The 20,423-nt window shown below is 46.2% G+C and overlaps 1 long non-coding RNA gene across 1 annotated transcript; it reads right to left on the bottom strand.

Annotated features, from left to right (window-relative positions):
* Positions 1-297: 297 nt before the first annotated feature.
* On the bottom strand, positions 298-1,801 carry LOC131509522 (uncharacterized). Its single transcript, XR_009260551.1, has 2 exons — positions 742-1,801; positions 298-498 (listed from the first exon to the last, which is right to left on the bottom strand). It is a non-coding gene; the product is annotated as an uncharacterized LOC131509522 (long non-coding RNA).
* Between the last annotated feature and the right edge of the window lie 18,622 nt (positions 1,802-20,423).

Below are 20,423 nucleotides of genomic sequence, written 5' to 3'. Positions count from 1 at the left end.
CTGGTGAGGCTTTCGGGCAAGAGGGAACTTGAAGGAAATGTCTCCAAGACCGAGCCATGTGCTTCCTGGCTGATGTTCCTGTTTCACTTGGCCTCGGTCTTTGCCTTGCTCTCTGCTGCCCCATTTCCTCCTCCATACCTTCTCTTGTGTAATGTCGTTCACAGGGAGCTCCCACCCCTTTGTCCTAAATATCAAGCCCCTTTCTCCTTTTTTTTCCTTTTTTTACCAGCATGAGTCTTGTTTCAGAGTATGGATGTGTCTGTATGTTTCAAAGAAGTGTATAGTTTGTAGGAAGAGTGACCAAGTGGACGTCATTTATTTCAGAGTTGAGAGCCCCTGTTGACTGCTAAAGCATTATCTTGTGTGTATGAGGACTCTCGAGAATTGCTGTTATTTGTTAGGGAAGCTTCGAGGGCCAGCTTCTGCCATCCAAGGTGGTTCCTGAGGCTGAACTTGGACATGTCTCTTGTTGTCTTTGCCCAACCAGAAGTTGATGACCTATGTCCACAAAGAACAGAAATTTGAAGCAACCCTGTCCAAGCCTGAAGAGCCAACCTGGGACTGACCGTCCCTAGAAGAAGCACTTTCTATATGAAGACTTGGCAGGCAGGGCTTGCTTTAGGATGTTAGTAAGCCCACGTTTCTCCAAGCTCCATAAGCCATGGGTACATCTACAGACACGGGTCTCCTAATCCCCTCTTCTAGCTGGAGACTCACGTGTTTTTCACATGGTTCTCTCACCGGCTATGCTCTCACTAAATTGCCGCACAGAGGCCTCAGCTCCTACTCAGGAAGCTCCTGTCCCTGGTTGGCGGTCTTTCAGTCTCCTTTTGGTGAGATCAGAGCAATATTTCCTTTTTGTTCCAAGTGTCCCTCCTGAAGCCAGAGAAATATGGGCCTATATTAGTCAAGGCTCTCCAGAAAACAGAATAGGGTATACATATATATAAAGAAATCTATTTTCAGGAGTATGCTCATGCCATTGTGGCGGCTTGGCAAGTCCAAAATCTGAAGCGGGAAGCTGGCAGGTTGGAGACTCAGGAAACAGTTGCAGTTGGAGTGTAAAGGTTCTGCCAGCAAGCCAGGAAGAGCCAGTGTTGCAAATGAAGGCAGTCTCCTGGCAGAATTCCCTCTTACTCAGAGGAGGGTCAGCCTTTTGTTCTATTCAGGCCTTCAACTGCTTGGATGAGGCCCACCCACATTATGGAAGGCAATCTGCTTTATTCACAGCCCACTGATTTAATGTAAATCTGATCCAAAAACACCCTCACAGAAACATCCAGAAAAGACTTAACCAACTCTCTGGGCACTGCGGCCTCTCCAAATTGACACATAAAATGTAACCAACAGAAGGCCTTGTTACTAAGTGATGGGAGAGTTGTCTCATGTTCTCGTGCTCTACAGTCACTTCACTACAGATGTCTCCCCCTCCCCCACCAGCATCGCCATCCTCCCAATCTGGTATGGTTTCCCTTGGGGATCAGGGATGGGGCAGTGAAGTGGAAGAGGGGTGCTGGGCTGTAAGTTAGTTAGAGAAATGCTGGGCTCAAAATGAGCTCTTCTCAAGAATCCCGTCTGTATGTCCAGGCCGAGCAAGAGAACTCTTTTTTCCCTCAGGATTCCTTCCATAGTAACATTCCACCTCCAGGTCAGGAGAAGACATTTTTTCCAGCCTGTGCCAACACCTTCCTCTGGAGCTCAGGTCTAGCCAACCACTGTCTCTCCAAGGAGCCAAATCTCCAGCTGGTCATCTCCACTAGCCCCCAGCACATCTCCAGAACTTCCTGAATCCATGTTTGTGGTTGAGTTGAGCCATAGTGACATCAGTCATGTCATTGTTGATCAAAAACAAGGGTAAGCTGTAACCAAGGCCTTTGTGGTTTTTGACTTAACTGTTGCTCACTAACTGTAATACAACTATAAAAAGGCCCCAAATAGAAACTGTGTATACAGTAAGGGTAGACAGGATAAGAGCCTAGACTCTTCTCCTTTAGTGACAGAAGGTGGTTTGTCTCCTTCACTGGAACAAATTCAAGTACACACCCAGCTCAGTGTTGCCTGTGCATTTAAAAATAGCCTCTTTATTGAGATAAAATCCACATTGTGTACAATTCACACATTTAAAATGTATGACTCAATGGTTTTTAGTATATTCATAGAGTTGTGTAACCATCACCACAAACAATTTTAGAGCATTTGATCACTCCCCAAAGAAACACCATATCCATAAAAAACCACTCTAATTTTCCCACCCCAAACTCCCCAGACCCTAGCCAATCACTAATCTACTTCCTGTCTTCTGTCCACATTTACATATTCCGGACACTTCATATAAATGGAGTCATAAAACATGTGCTTCTGACTCATTTTTATAAAGGTAAAATAAGCTTAGATGTTGTCATGACAACAAGATAACCAGACGAAGCATTCACTTCCAAGGGATATCGGTCACACTGCTCAGCTTAGTGAATTCGGTGGGAAAAGCATCTATGCAGTAAGAAAGACAGAAAGCCTGGATTTTAGCAACACCAAGCATGTAGACATTCTGGATTCTATGTAAATTTGACTTACAATTCAAAGAATTCCCAAGAGGCTTTTAGTGGAGGAGGCACAAGAGCGCATTCAACAGTCTGGAAGGCCAGGAGGCAAATTTCCTGGAGTCCCGCTGCACCTTTAAGATGTGTCTCTTGGGAAAGTTCCTCCCGTACCACTCGCAGCTGTCTTCCCAAGGGGAATCAAGTGAGTATCAGACAGGCATTTTTTTAAAAAGTGTTTATTTATTTATTTTTGAGAGAGAGAGAGAGAGAATGAATCCCAAGCAGGCTCTGCGCTGTCAGCACACAGCCTGACCCGGGCTTGAACCCACCAACCACGAGATCATGAGCTGAGCCGAAACCAACTAAATTAAGAGTTGGGCATCCAACTGACTCAGAGCCACCCAGCCACCCCAAACAGGCATTTTATTTTATTTCTATGTCTTGGTTGAATAAGAGCAAGACACAGAGGGTACAGCGTCAAATGTGCACTTTGGTGGAGGCGGAGGGTTGGGGGGTGGGGGTCATAGCATTGGAGTCTAAGTCCAGGACCAAGGATCCAGAAGTGCTGTCTTGCAGTGCTGTGCATTTGGAGGGTTTTAAGCCAGAAAATGCCAAGAATGAAAGCCAGCACTTTGAAATGGTGTGACAAGCTAGCTTTTTAAAACAAAGAGAAGGGGCTCTTGGGTGGCTCAGTCAGTTAAGTGTCATACTCTTGGTTTCCACTCAAGTCATGATCTGACCTGTTTGTGAGTTCAAGCCCTGAATCGGGCTCCTGGCTGACAGTTTGGAGCCTGCTTGGGATTCTCTCTCTACACCCCTCCCCTGCTTGCATGCGCTCTCTCTCTCTCTTTCTCAAAATAAATAAATAAACTTTAAAAAAATAAAAATAAAACAAAGAGAAGATGAATTGGCCAGTTCTCAGACTCTCTCTGGGCCTTGGGGTATGGTTTTGCTTTCTCAGACTTTGGGAATTTTTAAATGGTGCTTAAAATTTTTTTTAATGTTTATTTATTTTTGAGAGAGAGACGGACAGACAGACAGAACATGAGCAGAGAAGGGGCAGAGAGAGAGGGAGACACAGAATCTGAAGCAGGCTCCAGGCTCTGAGCTGTCAGCACAGATCCTGACACAGGGCTCAAACTCATGAACCATGAGATCATGACCTGAGCCGACGTCTGATGCTTAACTAACTGAGCCACCCAGGTGCCCCAGGCATTATTAAATGTTGCTTAAAAATAAATGTACATGAATCGGGGCGCCTGGGTGGCTCAGTCAGTTAAGCATCTGACGTCGGCTCAGGTCACGATCTCACGGTCTGTGAGTTCAAGCCCCATGTTGGGCTCTGTGCTGACAGCTCAGAGCCTGGAGCCTGTTTCAGATTCTGTGTCTCCCTCTCTCTCTCTGACCCTCCCCCATTCATGCTCTGTCTCTCTCTGTCTCAAAAATAAATAAAGGTTTTAAAAAAAGTTAAATAAATAAATAAATAAATAAATAAATGTACATGAGAGCTAAGGATGTTTTGGGCAGTACATGATATGTTTTAAGGGCCCACATTAGTGACAAAGCTCACTGAAGACTTTACAGTGTGGAGGTCACTGAAGGCTGGCCCACTGGGTAAAGGTACTCCCAGATGAGTGGACTTGAGCTAGAAGGGAAAGAGTGACCCAGCTGACATAACAGCCATGATCGAGGTGAGAGAGAAGGGGAGGAGGGTGCAGAGTGGCCCTGGCTGTGGCTTTTTCCAATCACTGCTTGGAAGTCAGATTCCCTCTCAGTAAAGTATTCCAGTGATGCCTAAGCTTTGTGCACAAGTTCTGGCAACAAAAAGGCCATGACTGCTCTCTTCTTTTTCCTGCAGGTTCATACATAGCTCAGGTGGTTTCACAGCCCCCCTGAGAAAGTGCCAGATTGCTTTCTCTGATAGCTCACATGCTTGGTCAGAGAGGGCTGAAGAAAACTAACCGCTCAGTCTAGCTAGTCAATGAAACCGGCAGACTAATAAGGGCACAGCTTGGAACACGGTCATTCCTATATATACTGCTTTATACTGTTTTATAATCTCTTGTGATCGCCTTATCTCCCCATCTGCATTTTAATCCTAAAGGTAGGGAATGTGCTTTTGCCTTTTATGCTGTCATTCAATGTGCCTGGCACACAGAGGACAAGACACTCATTTTAGGCTGGTGATTTGAAGCAGGGAAGCCACACACAGGCAGGCAATGGCAAGATGAGAGGGAAGGAGCAAAAATTGCAACAAACCTAAAAATCAGCTTGAAACCCATTCCAAGACCTAAAAGTGTTTTAGAAATGAATCCCGGGGCACCTGGGGGGCTCAGTCGGTTAAGCATCTGACTTCGGCTCGGGTCATGATCTCGTGGTCCATGAGTTCAAGCCCTGCATCAGGCTCTGTGCTGACAGCTCAGAGCATGGAGCCTGCTTTGGATTCTGTGTCTCCCTCTCACTCTGCCCCTCCCCGGCTTTGTTCTCTCTCTCTCTCTCTCTCTCTCTCTCTCTCTCTCAAAAATAAACATAAGGGGCGCCTGGGTGGCGCAGTCGGTTAAGCGTCCGACTTCAGCCAGGTCACGATCTCGCGGTCCGTGAGTTCGAGCCCCGCGTCAGGCTCTGGGCTGATGGCTCGGAGCCTGGAGCCTGTTTCCGATTCTGTGTCTCCCTCTCTCTCTGCCCCTCCCCTGTTCATGCTCTGTCTCTCTCTGTCCCAAAAATAAATTAAAAACGTTGAAAAAAAATTAAAAAAAAAATAAATAAATAAACATAAAAAAAATAGAAATGAATCCTGTGAAATCCACTGCACATTTCAGTGAACTAAAGCAAGGTCACAGTTTTAGGACAAATTTACATTCTAATAAATCATGTGTGTAATTCCTTGAAACAGTCTAGAAAATTTCCTTTTTCTTGAGTGGGTGCAAAGATGTTAAATAAAGTTGAAAGACCAGGAATTAAAATACTAAAGGCCTCTGTTGACGAAGAGTTTTCTCCTTCTGGAAAGAAAAGAAAAATCCCCAAACTTCATGCTGCCTTCCAAAGTCTTCAGCCAAAGAAAACAACATAAGCCTAAGTTGGATTAACTCAGATGAGTACAAAACAGTGAGCATGTTCAGATGTGGGTGATTATGACACATGGAAAAATTAGTATCTTCCCAGGAGAGAAGGTTGGGTGCTAGGACCCAGCGTCAGGAGGTTTGTTGGTCATCAGTCCTTGAACTATGAAAGCAAAAAAAATGTAAGATACATCTAAAATCAAAACTAGAAAATAGGGGTGCCTGGGTGACTCAGTTGGTTAAGCATCTGACTCTGAATTTTGGCTCAGGTCATGATCTCAGGGTTTGTGAGTTTGAGCTCTGCACTGGCAATGCAGAGCCTGCTTGGGATCCTCTCTCCCCCTCTCTCTCTGCCCCTCCCCTGCTGCCTCTCGCATTTTCTGTCTCTCTCAAAATAAATACATTTTTTAAAAAAACTAGAAAATAGAAATTGGGGCATGGAGGTGGGGAAGTTGGGTGAAATAGGTGAAGGGGCTTAAGAGTACACGTATCATCTTGGGGCGCCTGGGTGGCGCAGTCGGTTAAGCGTCCGACTTCAGCCAGGTCACGATCTCGCGGTCCGTGAGTTCGAGCCCCGCGTCAGGCTCTGGGCTGATGGCTCGGAGCCTGGAGCCTGTTTCCAATTCTGTGTCTCCCTCTCTCTCTGCCCCTCCCCCGTTCATGCTCTGTCTCTCTCTGTCCCAAAAATAAATAAAAAACGTTGAAAAAAAAAATAAAATAAATTTAAAAAAAGAGTACACGTATCATGATGAGCACTGACTCATGTATAGAACTGTTGCATCACTGTATTGTACACTTGAAGCTAATAGAACTCTACTAGAATTAACTATACTAGAATTAAAATTTTAAACTTAATGAAAATTTTAATTAAAAATAAAAAGAAATTGGGGCATGGAAATACTGACCTTAGGAAATTTAATGTTTAAGTTGCTCCTTCCCCAGGCATGGGTGTCCCTAATAGCCTGGCCAGTTTTCAGCAGTGGCTCATCAAGGAGGTCCAAGAAAATGATCAGGAAGCTATTAAAATAGATGCCGGGGTGGGGGGGGGGGAGGCGCCTGGGTGGCTCAGTCGGTTAAGCAGCCGACTTCGGCTTAGGTCACGATCTCACAGTCCGTGAGTTCAAGCCCCGCATCGGGCTCTGTGCTGACAGCTCAGAGCCTGGAGCCTGTTTCAGATTCTGTGTCTCCCTCTCTCTCTGACCCTCCCCTGTTCATGCTCTGTCTCTCTCTGTCTCAAAAATAAATAAACGTTAAAAAAAAAAAAAAATAGATGGCCAGGGCCCAACTTGGCCCTATTGAATCTGGGGCAAAGTTTTTGATATTGAGTATTTAAAAAAAATTTTTTTAAGTTTATTTATTTTGAGAGAGAGGGAGCGAGCATGTGCAAGCTGGGGGGGGGGGTGGCGGAGAGAGCGAGGGAGAAAGAGAATCTGAGGCAGGCTCCTCACTGCCAGTGCTGAGCCCGATGAGGGGCTCAAACCCATGAACTGTGAGATCATAACCTAAGGTGAAATCAAGAATTGGATGCTTTAGGAATGCAAGCTGGTGCAGCCACTCTGGAAAACAGTATGGAGGTTCCTCAAAAAACTAAAAATAGAACTACCCTACAACTCAGCAATTGCACTACTAGGCATTTATCCAAGGGATACAGGTGTGCTGTTTCGAAGGGACACATGCACCCCCATGTTTATAACAGCACTATCAACAAGAGCCAAAGTATGGAAAGAGCCCAAATGTCCCTTGATGGATGAATGGATAAAGAAGATGTGGTATATATATATATATATATATATATATATATATATACACACACACACAATGAAGTATTACTCGGCAATCCAAAAGAATGAAATCTGGCCATTTGCAACTACGTGGATGGAACTGGAGGGTATTATGCTAAGTGAAATGAGTCAGTCAGAGAAGGACAAAAATCATATGACTTCACTCATATGAGGATTTTAAGAGACAAAACAGATGAACATAAGGGAAGGGAAACAAAAATAATATAAAAACAGGGAGGGGGACAAAACAGAAGAGACTCATAAATATGGAGAACAGGGGCGCCTGGGTGGCTCAGTCGGTTAAGCATCCGACTTTGGCTCAGGTCACGATCTCGCGGTATGTGAGTTCAAGCCCTGCGTCGGGCTCTGTGCTGACTGCTCAGAGCCTGGAGCCTGTTTCAGATTCTGTGTCTCCCTCTCTCTCTGACCCTCCCCCATTCATGCTCTGTCTCCCTCTGTCTCAAAAATAAATAAACGTTGAAAAAAAAATTAAAAAAAATATGGAGAACAAACTGAGGGTTACTGGAGGGGTTGTGGGAGGGGGGATGGGCTAAATGGGTAAGGGGCATTAAGGAATCTACTCCTGAAATCATTGTTGCACTATATGCTAACTAATTTGGATGTAAATTTAAAAAAATAAAAAATTAAATTAAAAAAAGAAATCATATGGCAATTCAAATGTCATCTGATGTATTTACAAGCGTATATAAATTTTCATTTTTAAATGTCAGTATTGATAAAATGTTGGAATTTTTGCAACTATTTAAATTTATGATGAGTTTAATCAAAAACGTTTTACGGAATAGTTCATCAAAAATAAAAACCAATGGGGGCGCCTGGGTGGCTCAGTCGGTTAAGCGTCCGACTTCGGCTCAGGTCATGATCTCACGGTCCATGAGTTCGAGCCCCGCGTCGGGCTCTGTGCTGACAGCTCAGAGCCTGGAGCCTGTTTCAGATTCTGTGTCTCCCTCTCTCTGACCCTCCCCCGTTCATGCTCTCTCTCTGTCTCAAAAATAAATAAACGTTAAAAAAAATTAAAAAAAAAAAAAATAAAATAAAAAAAAATAAAAATAAAAACCAATGTTCATGATTAAAAAAAAAAAGAATCAGATGCTTAACCAACTGAGACACCCAGGTGCCCTGCTTTGAGTATTTTTAAAAAAGCAGGGGATTCTGATGTCATTGGGTCTGTGGGTCACATCTTGAAGACACACGGAAGCCCTACCCCCAGTGTGATAATATTTGGAGATACCACCTTTCAGAGATTAGGTTTAAGTGAGACCCTGAGGAAGGGGCCTTCATGGTGGGATTAGAGAAAGACACGGGGGCTGCTCTCTCTCCACAAGGGAGAACACAGCTGGTGGCTGCTGTCTGCGAGCAACGAAGAGGGCTGTCATCAGGAACCGAAATGGATGACACCTTGATCTTGGACTTCCCAGCCTCCAGAACTAGAAGCAATAAATGTCTGTTGTTTATACTACCCTGTCTGTGGCATTTTGTTATGACGACGGGAGCTGACTAAGACAACTCTGAAGAAGATACACGAAGCTGACCGCCTCTGTCATGTCGGGAAAGCTGTAGCCACCAGGACACAGAGACTTTTTCAGATAGTTTCAGGTCATATTTTCCACACAAGTTCAAACCTGTATTAGGTCAGGCTCTGGGACACTTGGGTGTAGATGCTGGGTAAAGTTCTCAGTCATTGTTGTCTGGGACTGGATTCCACAAAGATATACTCTTCCCCAAAACTGTCCTAGACAGACAGCTTGTTACTTTCTGCGGCTAATAGGCTTTTCTCCTTATACTTCATTTGTGTGCAGTTTTTCTTTTTTTCCCAATGTTTATTTATTTTTGAGAGAGAGAGAGAGAGACAGTGTGAGCGGGGGAGGGGCAGAGAGAGGGAGACACAGAATCCAAAGCAGGCTCCAGGCTCTGAGCTGTCAGCACAGAGCCCTATGAGGGGCTTGCACTCACAAGCCGTGAGGTCATGACCTGAGCTGAAGTTGGACACTTAACCAACTGAGCCACCCAGGCGCCCCTGTGTACAGGTTTTCTTTGCCACTAGACCATGAGATTCAAGGAGGCAGTATCTTGACTGATCCATTTTGGTGGCCTCAGAGTTTAGTTCAGTGCCTGGCATACGTAAGTGCTCAATAAATGTTGAATGAAATGCTTATTCGTTTTTTGTTTGTTTGTTTAAGTAGGCTCCACGCCCAACGTGGGGCTCAAACTCACAACCCCAAGATCAAGAGTCACATGCTCTCCTGACTGAACCAGCCAGGCACCCCTGAAATGCTTATTAAGTGAATTAAACCTTCAAATATTTTGAAGAATAAAGTTTGCTGCTCAAAAAAAAAAAAAAAAAAAAAAAAAATCCTTGAGGCACCCAGCTGGCTTAGTCAGTGGAGCATGTGACTCTTGATCTCAGGGCTATGAATTTGAGCCCCATGTTGGGTGTAGAGATTACTTAAAAAATAAAATCTTTAAAGGGCTCCTGGGTGGCTCAGTTGGTTAAGCATCTGACTTTGGCTCAGGTCATGATCTAGAGGTTCATGGGTTCAAGCCCCACGTCAGGCTCTATGCTGACAGCTTAGAGCCTGGTGCCTGCTACAGATTCTCCCAGCTCACACCCTATCTCTCTCTGTCTCTCAAAAATGAACAAACGTTAAAAAAATAAAATCTTTTAAAAAAAAGCCACACCTTTTTTATTATGGACATTTTCAAACACACAAAATTAGAGAAAACAGTAAAATAAAGTCTCACGCACTCATCACCCAGCCCAGGACCAATCATATTTCATCTAGATCCCTATACACCCTATCCCCTTGCCCCCTCTCCCACCCACCCCCATTTTCACTCACCCCCCCCCCAACTCCCACAACACTCATGGCATGATTATTTTGGCAAAACCCCCATACATGACATCATTTCATCCATTTCCTTCAGCATCTATCTCTGAGATAAAGACTTTTAAACTAAACAAAATATAACCACAATAACATCAAACTTAAAAAGATGGGCCACAATTTTAATACCATCAAATATTCAGTTAGTATCCAAATTTTCCCAATTGTATCATAAACAACATTTTTGTTTCGGTTTGTCAGTATCCAAACAGCCCACATGTCACACCACGCCTGGTTGATCTGTCTTTTAAGCATTTTTACCTACAAATTCCCCTTCTCTTTTCCTCTTCTTGCAACTTTTTTTGTTGAAATAGCCAGATCATTGTCCCACAGAGATTTCTACATTCGGGACTTTTCAGACTGTATTTCTGTGGTGTCATGTTCCTCTACATGTTCCTTAATCCTGCAAACTGGTAGGTGGAATTATACCTATAGGCTTGGTAAGATCCAGCCCCCCCCCCCCCCATTTGGATGTGGGTGGATACAAAATACTTCCGTTCTGGTTAGTATCATTGCATAACAAATTATCCCCAGACTCAGCAGCTTAAATTTTTTAAAAAATTTTGTTCAGGATTTTACAGGTCAGGAATTTGGAAAGGGAAACAGGTATGGCTTGTCTCTGCTTCATGGTATCTGGGGCCTTAGCTAGGGGTAAAACTCAAACGCATAGATGCACAGAGGGAGACCATGCGAAGATGGGGGAGAAGACAGCCATCTCCATGCCAAGGAGAGAGGCCGCAGAAGAAACCAGCCCTTGCCAACTCCTTGATCGTGGACTTGCAGCTTCCACAACTGTGAGACAATAAATTTCCTTTGTGGGAGCCACCCAGTCTATGGCATCATGTTACAGCAGCGCTGGCAAATGGATACACAGTTTTTAGCCTCAGAATGTATCATAGTAGGGATACAGTCAGTTAACTATATATTAAAATTATTAGAAACAATTCCCCTCAGGGTGCCTGGCTGACTCAGTCAGTAGTGCATGTGATTCTTGATCCCCGGGTTGGGAGTTTGGGCCTCACATTGGGTGTAGAAATTACTTAAAAATAAAATCTTTAAGAAAAAAAAAAAAGAATTCCTCTCTGTGTAGTTAAGTGACTAATTCAATACACAATTCGATTCATTTGTTTCTTTTGCTTTCAATTTTTGGGAATTTCCTTTTTTTTAAATTTTTTTTCTTTTTTAAATGTTTATTTTTTTTTAACATTTTATTTATTTTTGAGACAGTGAGAGACAGAGCATGAACAGGGGAGGGTCAGAGAGAGGGAGACACAGAATCCGAAACAGGCTCCAGGCTCTGAGCTGTCAGCACAGAGCCCGACGCGGGGCTCGAACTCACGGACTGCGAGATTGTGACCTGAGCCGAAGTCGGCCGCTTAACCGACTGAGCCACCCAGGCGCCCCTAATTTTTTTTCTTTTAACATTTATTTTTGAGACAGAGAGAGACAGAGCACGAGTGGGGGAGGGGCAGGGAGCTAGGGAGACACAGAATCCGGAGCAGGCTCCAGCCTCTGAGCTGTCAGCACAGAGCCTGGCGTGGGGCTTGAACTAACAGTGAGATCATGACCTGAGCTGAAGCCCGATGCTTAACCCACTGAGCCACCCAGGCGCCCCCCACATGCCTCTTCAAAATCAATCACGTCTCCGTCTTAATTTTGCATTTCTTTTGCTTTGGACTCCCCAGTTCTTTTTATAACAGCAACTGTCACAAGTCATTGAATACTTACTATGCTCCAGGTGTTGTGCTAAGTTGTTTACACTTAAGTCATGTAGTCTTCCAAGTATTATTTCAGAGGAGGACACAGGCTTAGGGAGATTAATAACATGCCTGAGCTCACACATCTAATAAGGACACACATAAATCACACTGGTGAAGGTAGAGATTCTCTGGTATGACTCATAGGTAACAGCCAGAATAATAGTAGTAACACCTATCTTTTATTGAACACTTACTATTATACCAAGTACTAGTGCTTATTTATTAGGGTCAAAACAATTTCCTCCTCAGGGCGCCTGGGTGGCTCAGTCGGTTCAGCGTCTGACTTCGGCTCAGGTCATGATCTCAGGTCTGAGTTCAAGCCCTGCATGGGGCTCTGTGCTGACAGCTCAGAGCCTGGAGCCTGCTTTGGATTCTGTGTCTCCCTCTCTCTCTGCCCCTCCCCCACTCATGCTCTGTCTCTCTCTCTGTCAAAAATAAACATTAAGGGGCGCCTGGGTGGCTCAGTCGGTTAAGCGTCCGACTTCGGCTCAGGTCACGATCTCGCGGTATGTGAGCTCGAGCCCCGCATCGAGCTCTGTGCTGACTGCTCAGAGCCTGGAGCCCGTTTCAGATTCTGTGTCTCCCTCTCTCTCTGACCCTCCCCCGTTCATGCTCTGTCTCTCTCTATCTCAAAAATAAATAAATGTTAAAAAAAATTAAAAAAAAATAAATAAAAAATAAACATTAAAAAAAACTTAAAACAACAACAACAAAAAACCAATGTCCTCCTCAGCCCTAATGTTCCTTTCCACAGAGGAAGCTCTTCTAGCCTAAGATTTCTGACCTCTCCTCTACTCCTTGAGTCACTCCTCCCTAGGAGTGGGGAGCAGCAACTTCTAAGGGGTGAGCATGGGGGAAGGAACCTCAGATGCACCCCTCCCTTCTCCTTGGCAGCTGGTCTCCTTCTGTACACGCTACCAGCTCTGTGCTCCAGGGTTTACAGGGACAGTTCCCAGTCTGGAGGCCCGCCTGTGTGGACCTGCCTAATTCTGCTCACTTCCCTACAAATCCAAACCACTGGCTCCAGTATAAAATGTATCAGCGATAACGTTAATATTTTTGATCCCGTAGGTTTGATTTCTTCTTGCCCATCTCTTAATGACTCAGAGCTTTTTAAGGGATCCTCTTTACTTTATTATATCCTCTTGAATCCCCAAACGATTCCCTAAACGTTTAATCCTAACAAGAATTCATGAGAAGACTACCCTTCACCCAGATGAGGAAACTCAAGGATGCGTATTTGCTCTCAGTTCAGCATCGGGTGAAATGAAAGCACGCGAGAGTCGGCAAACAGGCACAAGGCCCCGGGGCTGCGGACCCGGCTTCGCCGCCACTCCCTCCGCGGCAGACGGACCCTGAAGGAGTGCTTTCCGACCTCCGTCCGGTTACCGGTTCCTTTACCGGTAAAGCGTGGGGTCCGACCGGCTGCTCCCCGCAGCTCCTTCCTGCTCTGAGTTCTGCGGCCGTGAGTCAGTGATGACCAGCCACCGACTGTCTCTCCCCTGCCTTCCTCTGCGTCACTGCGGATTTCGGAGGCTGACTTCTCCCCTGCCTGAGCGAGGCCCAGTCCCGGAGGACACGGGGTGCTTGAAACTCCCCCTTGTTTAATAGGGCCGGGCCTTCCGTGGTCCGCTGCTCCCTGGCCTTTGTTGCCATAGCAACAAAACAGGCGCCCACACTTCCGTTTCCGAGGGAGTGACGCAAGCCGCCGGTAGGGGCTGCGCTGCGGCGGCTCTCCGGGGTTCCGGCTCTGCAGCGCTCCCCAGCGGCCTCGCAGGGGCCCGACTACAGGGACAGTGTCCTCTCCCACCCCCGGGCCATTCCTGCGGGGTGGTGCAGGCGGGAGTGAAACCACGCGCGGGCTTTTCCAGAAAAACACGTACGTGTCCGCCAGGTCAGCCTAAGGAAGAATAAAAATCTCAAGAAATCAGGCTCATTCGCATAAAAGCCGGATTCAGAACAGCGAGTTCTCTGCCACTACAAAAGCCTGCCCTTTGGTTTAGTTACCACGGCACGGGGTCGATGGAGATCTTGTGGCAGGCCTTGACTTCTGATAAGTTTCATCTGATTCCGAAACTCAGCGGTTTAACGCCGGAACAAAGCAAACTAGCAAAGAACAGGAAGTGGAAAAAACATTTTGCCTCCTTGGAAACCACCTTTTGTTCACCTGCATCCCTCCCAAACAGCAGTCAAATTAGCCCAGATACCTGCCTTTCTGGGGTGTATCCCCAAATGGGGCGTCCCCCAAAAGGCCTTTGTCGACGAATTTGATGCTCCTGATTTTCAGAAGAGGGTTCAGTAGGGGAACTGGAGGTTGTATCTCCCTGCCTGCATAACGAGGCAGCTCACTCTTTTTTTGCATTTTCTGGAAAAAGAAATAGCTTTGGCAGGGAGGACACAAGGTGTAAGACAAGCACAGGTTTTGGAAGTGCAAAAAGGGTGGAGATGTCAGTGTGTACCAGAGGGAAAAGGGCAGGCAGCCAGAATGTGAAAGAGTCCTCTGGCCTTCTGACCCTTGCCCTCACAGGACCTGTCCCCACCGGCAACCAGCAGACACTTCCTCACTTAGGTGGGGGAGGGTGGCTGTGGCCCTCAATGGCATTGTTCCCAGAATGGAAAATGTGGGTGTTGGCAACCATTTCAAAGGCCTTGGATTGTTCAGAAAACTTTGCATCTCTGATCAGCAGACTTCAGAGCCCAAGTGCTGTTCAAGGTCTGTGGAAGCTTTGGAACAATAGACTTGGCCCCCTGCCTATCTGTTTGCATGACTTTATGAAAGAGGTAAATGGGTCCCCAGACCAATTACCATCCTACCAACCTGCTTGAAGTGGCTCTCAACAATTAAAGTCAGCGCTAAGGCCAACACCAGTTAGAGACCCCAAATGGACTTTGGGGAGACAGACTTAGGATGAGATGAGTAAGGTACTCACTCCAGCACAGAATTTAAGAAGGTGCCAAAAAACTCAGTCATCAAAATATAGTTTTTCTTTTTCTTTTTTTTTAATGCTTATTAACTTATTTTGAGAGAGATAGAGACAGCACAAGCAGGGGAGGGCCAGAGATGGGGGTGGGGGTGGGGGAGAATCCCAAGCAGGTTCTGTGCTGTCAGCCCAGATCGTGACTCGGGACTCAAACTCATAAACAGTGAGATCATGACCTGAGTGGAAATCAAGTGTTGGACGCTCAACTGACTGAGCCATCCAGGCGCCTCCAACATAAATATTTTAATGTAATCCTAATATTAAAATAAATTTTTTAATGTTTATTTTTGAGAGAGCGACTGTGAGTAGGGGAGGGGCAGAGAGAGAGGGGGACAGAGGATCTGGAGCCAGCTCTGCACTGACAGCAGCGAGCCCAATGTGGGACCTGAATTCATGAACCATGAGATTGTGACCTGAGTCCAAGTCTGACACTCAACCTACTGAGCCACCCAGGTGCCCCTGTAATCCTTAAAATTTTTGACACTTTGTTCACTGTGGATTATTTTGCGTTAATTTCAGTTTTTGAAATGATTACATCTAAATATTGTTTATCTTGATAATGGAGTTTTTTGGCACGCCCCGCCCCCCCTTAAATTTTGCACAGAGGTGAGGGCCCCACTGGCCTCACCCTAGTCTAATCCCTGGTCAGAAATGGTGTTGTTCACAAACACTCAGAAACAGGAGACATGGAAAAAGCCCCATGGTGATCAATCAGGAGATGAGGGTCCAGTGTGGCCCAGATTATCCAGGCCTAGATACCGCACTTGGGCAGAGATGTGAGAAAAGTCAGCTTCGTCACAGGCTCCAGACACCTAACAGTTCTGCCAGGGAATGCAGCTGGAAAGCTGCCTCCAAGAGCCCCAGTCCAGCCCACCTGCAGCTTTCCACAGGGAGGCTGGGGCAAGCGTTAGCAGTGGGCGGTTGCCCAGTCTTTCCAGTCTGAGAAAAACTGGAAAGGCTCCTTTTCCCTAAGAGTCGTGGCAGGCATGCTTTCAGCAGAGTGGTCAATCCTCTGGCTCTTGAAGTTATCTTGGTTCTAAATAGAACCTTCCATTGAAACACAACCATCTCTGCAGAAACCATTATCAGCAGAGCTCTTAGCAGAGACTAACTTATATCATTCATTCATTCGTTCATTCATTCAACAAACATTTACTGAGTACCACACCAGACGAGAGTAGGATCTATCCTGCCCAGTCTGATGACAGAAATGTCAAGTTCATGTACTAAGGTTAGGCTAGAGGCCAGGGCAGGATGGTGGAAGAGCCCCCCAGTCAGAGCCCCTTCTAGCTGGGATTGCAACTGAGGAAGAACAGGACTCAGGGGGGGCTCCTGCCTGGGATATAAGACAGGAGTGTAGAATGGGATGAGAAAAATCTCCTGTTGCTCTGATTTGCCTGGGCTATGCAGGGCCAGAGGAGGTAGCCAGCAATTGGCTTTGATTCATGGAGCTCTCGCCACACAATTCCAGAGGGCATCATTTTCAGAATACAATGTATGCCTCATGGCACTGGGCAGATTTGGGAGGGTTCTGTCCTGCCCAGTAAAGACAGTCTCTGAGAGGGTAGGTGAGTTTTTCCCTGGAAATATGTGGCTGTGCATGTGGGGACCTTGCACAAGGAATCCTGTCCCTTGGGGTGGGGGGAGAGGAGCCCAGATGGATCCGCCTCTTGGATCTCTGCCCAGCCTTGGCCTGACATTGTGGGAAGTTGCTTGGCATTGTGGCCCTGGCCCAAGTCCTCTGGTGAGCAATGCGCTGTGACCCCAGTGAGGCTGCCTCCCTGGGAGAGATAAGCCATTCCACGTGTGCTGCCTTTGATGTGCCTCCCAGGAATGTGTCCCAGGAGCTAATCATTGATGTAGAAGCCTGGAAACTGACAAGAGAGGGAAAGCCAGGAATGTTTCTGGATCCTGCAACCTCTCTTTTTACTTCCTAAAAAAAAAAATTCTCCTCTTTTTAATTTTTGAGAGAGAGAGCACACAAGCAGGAGAGAGGGGCAGAGGGAGAGAAAGAGAGAATCTTAAGCAGGCTCCAGGCTCAGTGTGGAGCCCGACGCAGGGCTTTGTCCCCAACCCTGGGATCATGACCTCAGCTGAAATCAAGAGTCAGAAGCTCAACCGACTGAGCCACCCAGGCGCCCCTTTCTCTCTTTTTAAACAAAATATCGATGCAGCACTTTTATATACATCATCTTATTTCTTTTTTATGACAACTCTGTTAGGAGAGGTTCTGTTTTTCCCATTTTCTAGCTGAGGAAATTGAGCCCTGAGCGGTGATATAACTTCCGGATAGCACAGTCAGTAAATGGAAAAGTTAGGACTTGAGCATTACATCCGTGCCCTTTTCCTGTGTCACTCAGCCCCGTGACCCCAAATGCTCCTGTGCCTCAGGTGCCTGGAGTCATCCTTTCCTCCTCCTCCTCACATACAGCTTATTCCCAGTACTTGTATCTAAGAATAGATCTCAAATCTGCCCATTTTTCTCTATGCCGCCATCCTAGCATAAGCCCATTCTCACAGCTCACCTCCTTAAGATCTCTCAGCTGCTACTCTTGTGCTCCTTGCATTTTTTTCTCTTCTTACTACTGTGTGTCCTTAGGCAAGTTTCTTAACCTCTCAGGGCCTGAGTGCTATCTCTGCAAAATGGAAAGAATAGCACCACCTCACAGGCTCTTGCTAAGGATTTGGCAATCATGCTGTGCTTAGAGCAGCCGGCCCCAGAGCAGTGCCTTCCAAGAGAAATACAAGTGCTCACAAGCCATTTAAACCTATCTAGTCACTGATGAGGGAGCGTGGGGCAAGCTGGGAGCAAAGTACAGGCTAACAGCACCCCCTTCCCCCCCACCTCCACCCCTGTGGACTATGTGTGATATTCCTCGGACACTCCTGGCTACCTAAGGACAAAGAAAGATGGTATAAGTGCCATGGTAATGTGGGAAACCAAGGCAAGCGAAAACAACTTCCCTTACTGCCTACAACCCATTGACAAGTCCTTGAAACAGGCAGTGACCTCCTTCTAGGAGCTCAGCTGCCTTGATGATGACGCTTTGCTTGGGGCAAAAGAGAATCTTTGCTTCACATTATCCTGACAGCCACCCCCCGCCCCCCTCCAGGAACCTGTAAGTCTACTTTAACATATAAAAATTCCTTTAGAAACTTCCTTTATCTCAACTCCCCCAAGATATATGCTGGCAATCATACTCCAAGCTTATGGCCCCCTCATATACATCTGAAGGGTCTCATGACTGAGGTTTTACTAAACGGTAATAAATGGCATTTCTCTAGCAACAGCTAGTCCCTCAAGGTCCTGGAAACCTCGCTTCCAAAATTCCTTAGAGACTCACACTGTCCCTAACCCCCACTCCCAACCTGAGGGTATATAATGAGTTACCCGTCACAACCCCAGTGCAGCATTTGCTGCCCATGGGTCCTGTCCCATGCTTTAATAAAATCACCCTTTTGCACCAAAGATGTCTTCAAGAATTCTTTCCTGGCCGTCGGCTCTGAACCACCCCACCATCACCCCAAAACCTCATCAGTCACCATATTAAAAAGGCAAAAAGAAGTGAAATTCATTTTAGTAGTATAATCGATTTAACACAACACATAAAATAGCATCCATTTAACATGTAAGCAATATTTTGAAAATACTGGTGAGATATTTTATATTCCTTTTTTCATACGAAGTCTTAAAGGCCAGTGTGCATTTTACACTTACTACATGTCTTGGTTTTAAGTGTCTAGTAATCACACGCGGCCAGGGGCTGGGATACTGGTTCAGAGTGCTCTAGGAAGGCATGGAGCCTAAGCATTTGCTCTTAGGCTGGTTGTTCAGGGCCCGAACGCCAGGCAGGCGGTTCCTCCTGAATTCATTGTTCATTGCTCATTGTTCGCACCTTCAGGCCTTGTTCTCGCTTTCCCCTGCCTCCTGCCTTTGCTAGGAGAGGTCCCGGGACTGACTCCAGGGGGCAGGAGCTCTGGCTTCTGTAATGTGAGGCCCGCTGAACCTTCGTTTTCCTGTCTGTTAACGGGAAGCGCTTACACTTAGCTAACCTAATTATATGGAATCCATCTTAGTATAATTAGCGTGTCTGTCGGGGCTCCCCAGTGGTGGGAGGACATATTTGGGGTTCAGGAAATAGTCCCTTAGAGTCTGGGGGAAAGGCATTTCCACATCCCTGACCCCCTGTTGAGGAGGAGGGAGGCACCGGGAGACAGAGTGGAAGGTGGTAATTAGGGAGGAGTTTCCAGAGCAGAGCCAGGCATCTCTGCAGAATTTAAGACGTAGTCCCTCCTTTTTATTTTTTTATTTTTTATCTTTTTTCATTTCAAAAGAGTTTGTCTGGAAGCCCTTAGAGCCTGGAAGGAGGATCTCCCTTAAGTGGGGTTTCCTGCCCCCATCCCTACTGCCACCCTTCCCTGTCCAAATGCAGAAGCAAAACACTCTCTTCAAAGAGCTGTGTCGGGCGGGCCAGCTGCTGGCCTTGCCCTTGGAGGCAGACCACTGCTGCTCAGCTGTGGCATGGGCTAATTACTGCCCAGAAGATCTCACAGACTTGGCTTTGCCCTCCCTGTGTTTCTCAGGAATCCAGCTGCAATAGTTTGCCGGGGCTGCTCTAACCCAGCACCACACACTGGGTGGCTTAGTACAATGTCTCACAGTCTGGGAACTAGAAGTTGGATAGCAAGGTGTCCATACCGTAGGTTCCCTCTAAGAGCAGTGAGGAAGGATCTATTCCAGGCCTCTTTCCTAGCTTCCGATAGCCTCCCGAGTTCTTTGGCTTGTAAAGGATACTCTTCCTAGATCTTCATGTTAATTTTGCTCTATGCAAGTCAGTCTCTGGGTCCACAAGTCTCCTTTTTGTAAGGACCCCAGTCAACTTGGATTAGGGTGCACCCTAATGATCTCGTTTAATTTGATTACCTTGGTAAAGACTCTTTCTTTGGCTTGTAAAGGATACTCTTCCTGGATCTTCATGTTAATTTTGCTCTATGCAAGTCAGTCTCTGGGTCCACAAGTCTCCTTTTTGTAAGGACCCCAGTCATCTTGGATTAGGGTGCACCCTAATGATCTCATTTAATTTGATTGCCTTGGTAAAGACTCTATCTCCATATAAGGTCATATTGAGGGTTAGAACTTCAACATATGGATGGGGGTGGTGATGGTACACATCAGCCTAAGCTCCATAACACTAGCCTAAGCTCCTTTGGCAAGTGTAGGCATCAGCTCCCATGCTTGGGAATCCAGGAGGTGGGTGAGCCTCTGAGCCTTCCAGGATCAGTAGCCATGTCTTCAAGTGTGTGGTGTATCCGACACAGGGTAATTGCCGGTAATTACCAAGCCAGCTCCCAGACTCACAATTTCCTGGGGCTGCAGGCAATACTGTGACCAACAAAAC

The sequence above is a fragment of the Neofelis nebulosa genome, chromosome 4, assembly GCF_028018385.1.
Source record: "Neofelis nebulosa isolate mNeoNeb1 chromosome 4, mNeoNeb1.pri, whole genome shotgun sequence".
NCBI classification, from domain to species: Eukaryota; Metazoa; Chordata; class Mammalia; order Carnivora; family Felidae; genus Neofelis; species Neofelis nebulosa.
The sequence above is the reverse complement of the archived record's forward strand: the minus strand, read 5'-3'. Positions and strand labels throughout refer to the sequence as shown.